Source organism: Haematobia irritans, chromosome 4 (genome assembly GCF_050003625.1).
Source record: "Haematobia irritans isolate KBUSLIRL chromosome 4, ASM5000362v1, whole genome shotgun sequence".
NCBI lineage: Eukaryota > Metazoa > Arthropoda > Insecta > Diptera > Muscidae > Haematobia > Haematobia irritans.
This window is the reverse complement of record NC_134400.1, coordinates 221391684-221398220: the sequence shown is the minus strand read 5'-3', so window position 1 is coordinate 221398220 and position 6537 is coordinate 221391684. Positions and strand designations below refer to the sequence as shown.

At 33.7% G+C, this 6537-nt stretch overlaps 1 long non-coding RNA gene across 1 annotated transcript; it reads right to left on the bottom strand.

Moving 5' to 3' along the window:
- Positions 1 to 4754: 4754 nt before the first annotated feature.
- LOC142237281 (uncharacterized) lies at positions 4755 to 5344 on the bottom strand. Its single transcript, XR_012722424.1, has 2 exons — positions 5081 to 5344; positions 4755 to 5022 (listed from the first exon to the last, which is right to left on the bottom strand). It is a non-coding gene; the product is annotated as an uncharacterized LOC142237281 (long non-coding RNA).
- Positions 5345 to 6537: the final 1193 nt, after the last annotated feature.

Here is a 6537-nt window from a genome sequence, read left to right as displayed (position 1 = left end):
TGCTTGCCACTCGAGCAAAAATAATCTAGCAAAATTTGTCGAAATTTTATTCCTATAGAAAATTTTGTCAAATTTTATTTCTGTAGAAAATTTTAATTCTATAGAGAATGTTTTCAAAATTTTAAAACTTTTGAAAGTTTAGTAAAAATTTTATATCTATAGAACATTTTGTTAAAAATCGTATTTCTATAGAAAATTTTGTCCAAATTTTACTTCTATAGAAAATTTTGTCAAAATGTTATTTTGTCAAAATTTTATTTCTATAGAAAATTTTGTTAAACTTAATTATATACGTATTTAATCGGCCATTTTAAGTTTAATATATACCACGTATGGACTACGTGGTATATACTACGGTATTAGGAAGGTTTAAGATACCTTGTCATCGGCAAAAGTTACCGCAACCCAAGTAAATCGATTGTGGATGACAGTCTTCAGCAGAAGTTTCTACGCAATCCATGGTGGAGCTTCGGCCTGGCCGAACTTACGCCCGTATATACTTGTTTTTTTTTTATTTTTTTTTACATATATTCCAGATGTGGTCGGAAGATTCCGAAAAAATGTTCAACATTATATCCTACTACATTAAATTTTTACTATGAACTGTAAAATGTGTCTTATTAAAGACCTAAAGTCAGAAAAAAACAGTGTTTGATATAAACGTAATGGACTGTGTAGTTGGTTCAAAAATAACTTTTTTTATTGAAATAATAAAAATTTTGTACCAAACGAATTTTTTTGGTGATAAAAGTGCATACTTTTCGAAGCAATTCAAAAAAATATAACAAAAGAAAAACGTTTTCGGTACACGTTTTCCAAACGTTTTTTTTTTCTTTTCGTGTACTACAAAGTAAAATACTTCTTATTCTAATTATAGCTAAGTGTTTGTTGCTATCTGTTCATGTGTGAAAATCATTCACATGGATTTTATTACTATACGCTTGCGTAGCATACTCATCGGTGTGTTATCAGCCCCAATGGTTATATTATATTTAGGTAGACCGCTGATAACACTTCAGCCTACAGACAATACACATACGCATTTGTTCACATAGATAATAGTCAACAATGTTTGGGTACAGCAAACTATGCTGGTAGCAATTATTGACAATATGGGAATCTATGAAATATAAAAGGCAACTGTACAGAACTGTACAAAAGGGATTGAAACCAATTTTCAACCGTATCGAATGAAATTTGCTTCCGCAAGAGGCTCCGAAGATCAAAACTGGAGATCGGGGACTTTATATAATTATGAACTGATATGAATCAAAGTTTGCATGGTTGTTAGAAGACATATACTAACATCGGGTACCGGATCGGATGAAATTTGCACCCCCAGGAAGATCCGGATCATTTTATATGACGGCTACATAATGTACATAATGAAACGATATGGATCAATTTTTGCACAGTTATTAAGAGGCATAACTATTTCTTTCTTTCTTTCTTTCTTTATTGATCCATACCAGTACAAGAAGTATGAACTTATAATTAGTACTGTATGCAAAAGTAAAATAATAGAAATAATAATAATAATAAAAAAATAATAGAAATAATAATAATAATAAAAATAAAAAATAAACATATATTTTTTTTTAATTGAATAACAATAATAAACAAATAACATTTATATTTAATCTAATTCCCTCGAAATATACATCTATTTGACAAATTACATAACTATTATACATACATAAATGCTTAAAATATTAACTTATGTCATCATAGAAAAATGATTTTGCAGTCTGTTCTTAAATTATTGGTGATTACTTGTGCTTTTCAAATGTGAAGATAGATTGTTCCACAGCCGAGAAGTAAATTTGAGAAATTGTCTATCCGATACCATATAACGAAACCTAATTGGAATGATTGATTTTATCGTAGACGATCGTGAAAAATGTAATCTTTAAAGCAGATATTTCGGTTCACCCGAATAAATTATTTTGTGAAGAAATATTAGGCATCTGAAATTCAGCAGGTTCATAAAAGTCATTTGACAGATTTGAGAACTGTATCTAGAAATACTTTCATAACCGGATCAGATGAAATTTGCTCCCCCAAAGTGGATCCGAAGGTCACAATTGAAGATCGGTTTATATGAGGGCTATATATGTAATTATGGACCGATACGGACCAATTTTTGCATGATTGTTAGCGAGTATATATTAACATGGTGCATCAAATTTCAAGCGGAACGGATAAAATTTGCCTTTCCAAGAAGATCCACTAATCAAAATTGGGGGTTGGCAATACCTATAAACGATCCAATATTGCAATATTAGCTGGCCTACATTAATAACAACTGCATGTACCAAGTTTCAAGGTTATGACTTGTTTCGTTGGGAAGTTAGCGTGATTTCAACAGACGGACGGATATCACTAGATGGACTCAGAATTTCGCCACGATCATGAATATATATAATTTAAGGAGTCTAAAACTAATAGTTCGTTGCCTTACAAACGGAATGATTAAGTTAGTATACCATGCATCCTATGGTAGAGGGTAGATAACTAACAACGGCAACACTGCCGTGGTGCAATCGTCATACCTTACCTCGTTGGTCATGGAATCAATCACCTTTGATATCACAGGGGACTGAATAGTCGAACCGATTATAGATTACCTAACATAATCTACTAAAAGGTTGGTCCTGATATTTACCGTTTTCCGGAATTTTGCTCCCGCGATAAATATTATGTCCAACTGTCAATATGTCTGTCACCCTGATATTCGAAGAGCAATATGTTGCTAATAATAATATCATCCAAAATGTTGTGATCTTTATGAAAAGAATTTCGTTCGAATGCTCACTATCTAAAATTTTGTGGTATTCACCAACTAAAATGTTTAATTACATCAATAATTTTTAATCGTGTAATATTCTTTATGTTGAAATAACTTTGTATAATGGTCCGGTATTGGAGTATAATTTATTTTAAGGAAATAGTTTTGTAAGATATATTTTGTGGACATTTTCAATTGTTATTTTGTTTTACTCAGTCATACACTCCGGTTTGAATGCCAATAAACAAAGAAGAATTTTCCTTGTTTAAATTATTGTCTCAATATGATCAAAAAATACCATAATTATTGCTAGAGCTACCCCATTATCTATTTCAAGAGCAAAATTGCGACTTTCAGAAATTTCAAATTGATATTAAAATAGCTTTGGTGTTGTTGTTTTTGTTGTATAAATTTCTCCAAGTATAATGTCACTTAAAGAGAGCATTTAACCTTAATGATGACTTGCTTCGGTCCAATCAATCAAGCTAAGGCAACTATCATATATGCGCCCTTAATTGGAACTGCTTCATTTCGAATAAGAACAATTAATTTCTTCTAACAATGCACAAGGAGACACTTACTGGGAATGTGTCTATGGTCCGATCCTTGTATTTGTGTGTGTGTGTGTGTGTTTGTTAGTCTCCAATATGCTGACCATTTTGGCTAAACTGTTTTATTGATTTTCTTTACTATGAAGAATACACATGACCATGTCTGTCCTTTCGATATGGTAGGAGAGTCAGGATGAAGTAAAGACAACATCTTCCGTCTAACATGGCTTGAAGCCATTGCCATTTGACATCGAATGTCATCCTTTTGGTAACATATGTCCTTGTATCAGAAAACATTAATTTAGTGCTGCTGGCCTTCGGATTAACCCAAGCGTCACTATAATGACCAGGCAAAAGCTTGACCGGAGTCAGTTATTGCTGGCAATTTGTCTTCAAAGGAGTGTTCAATTTACAAGGCATCTGATTTATGGGCAAGTTTGAGATGCCACGTTCGCCTATGACAAACTTGAACTAAAAATTAAGCAGTTAGTCATCTATCTTGCTGAGGAGCGGGGCGGGACGGTTGAGACTTTGTCAGTTAATGAGATTTTACGTGACTTGGATTCATGTTTACACTTTGAAGAGTACGCGAGTAAACTGTGCCACTCTGATAAACAGCAATATCAAGGGGGTGACCTCTTTTTACCACTCCCTCATGGCCATGGGAGCAATTACAAAGCCATTTATTCATAATTCTTGGCACACTTTCCTGTTTTATTAGATCACTGGTGTAAAGGATGGGGTTAGTGAAGGTGGTGGTTGCCTTGGTGCTGATGTTGATGTTGTGCTTTAAGAAGATCATGCCATCATCTTATTAGCCAGTTAGTTATGAAGGAATAGCTCTTCGCGAAATCTACTCTGGGCGTATGGGATGATGGCAAGCCAACCCGACGAGAGGTAAATGGCATCACCATCATATGAACATTGAAACCAAGAAGGAAACAAGCACAGAATTCATGGTCCAAAATTCTAGAATTGTGGAAGGAGGAGAAAGAAAATACCATCGTCGCGTATCACAATGCTCGTATCTTTATATCATTTGGAAAACACTCGCGCCATTTCCATCTTAATCGTCATCAGCACAGTCACGTAGTGTAGTAGTTTGTTATTTAGAGAGCACTTCTTCTTCTTCTTCGTCTTCTTCCAAAATTATATCCTTACTCCTTCGTTTGACTATTACAATGCCATGCCATGGGTTGGTGTCTAACTGAAAGGATGGCTGCAACTGTGGATTATTTGGAGCTGTTCACATGAAATAATCATGTTGCACGTGATGTGTTCATCTGATACATACAAATGGACGGACGCATACCCTCGACGACACCACCACGGAGGTTCCCTAATCTTACATATCGTAGATCTCATTCCTCACGAAGTGGGAAGTTCTATGGCTGATGTTGGGGATGCTTGCTTGCTAGCTTTTACTGATTTTATTTAATTCGTGTGTTTTTTTCCCATTAGACAACAAAATAAAATAAAAATATAGATGAAGAAAATAAAAATAATTATGATGATAATGAAGCAGTCGCATACACATGCCAGATTAGGAATTGAATTAAATCGTAGAAAAACAACCAGGACCTCAAAGTGCTTTGCTAATTTATGAAACAATGGAACAGGGTTGACTCATGTGAACTGTATAATTTTGATAAATTTTCCTATGTTCTTCTCTCCAAAGGAACTCTGAAAAAAAGGAGATTAACCACATTCGATATCAGATCAAATAAAAATTTCGACCAACACTATATAACTGAGAGCTATAATTTCAGGCATATCACAACTGTTACACTTTAAGATATAACCACAAAATTCGGTGAATTCGCCTTTATGACACCTTCTGTATTCGACACATGAGAAATTATAAAATTGGGTGTCGTAGTTTCGCTCCATGATATCTCCTTCATGTTCTCCGAAAAATTGAAAAAATAAAAGGATCAGTTAAGTTGATCCAAAAAAGAGTATAGACCAGGCATAATCCTTTGTACTCTCCAACATGGATTTCTGTTGTAATTTTGGTTTCTATTCAATTTTATTTTTAGAAAGTTACACTAAAAACTGTCACCCAAAATCGAAAATTGTCAATAATAAAATAGTAGTTAAAACGCATATATTGACACTGAATTTCAAGCGGATCGAATTAAATATGCTGCTACACGAAGCTTAAAAACACAAATGTGGGGATCAGTTTATATAGAGGCTATAAATAAAATTATGATCCAATATGCACCAATTTGTCCATGATTGTTGGAAGACATATACTGACATCTTACACTGAAAAGGGCCAACAAATCAAATCTGGGTATTGGTTTTGATAAATCGATGTAGACCAATGGAATGGTCGGAAGGGCAACAAATATACTTAGGGGTGACCCGAACAAGAAAACTACTGGAGAACTACTTGGAGAAAGTAGTACGACTGTCAGAAGCGCTGTGGGTGCTGTGACCGGCGTAGGGCGTGTTTTGAGGCTAATGAGACCTTGGAACGCTAATTTTGTCACTGGTAGTTCACCATATCAAAGAAAAGGCGATTCGGGGCCTGGCACAAGAGATTTTATTTGACAGAAACATAACTTTAGTTGGTCACCGTGGATCAATGGTTAGCATGGTTAGAAATGCATACAAATGACCGTGGGTTCAATCCCCGCTTCGATCGCACACCAAACAGGTTTTTTACATATATATTCCAAAAATTTTCGGAAAATTCCGAAAAAGATGTTCCACATTACATACTACTATATTAAATTTTTACAATGAAACTTCAAGATGTGTCTTATTAAAGACCTAAAGTCAGAAAAGAACACTGCTTGTTATAAACGAAATAGACTGTGTTTTTGGACCAAAACTTATTTTGGTTTTATTGTCAAAATAAAAGGTTTGTAACAAGAACTTTTTATTGGTGAAACTTTTTCGGTACACGTTTCCAAAAAAAAATTGTTCTTTCTTTCCGTGTAGGCCCCAATAAACAGACCTAAAATCTAGATGTATTTTAGGTTCTCATATAAGTGTGCTGAATATTATGTTTATCGGTCCATGCTTTGGTATTGCCATCATATAGACCGATCTCTAGATTTGAATCCTTGGGCTTATATAAAATTTAAATAAACTGTATATTTCATAAAAATAAATAAATATTTCTTAAAAATAAATAAAAAATTTTCAACAATTTCAAGAAAAATTTATAAGACATAATTATTTCCT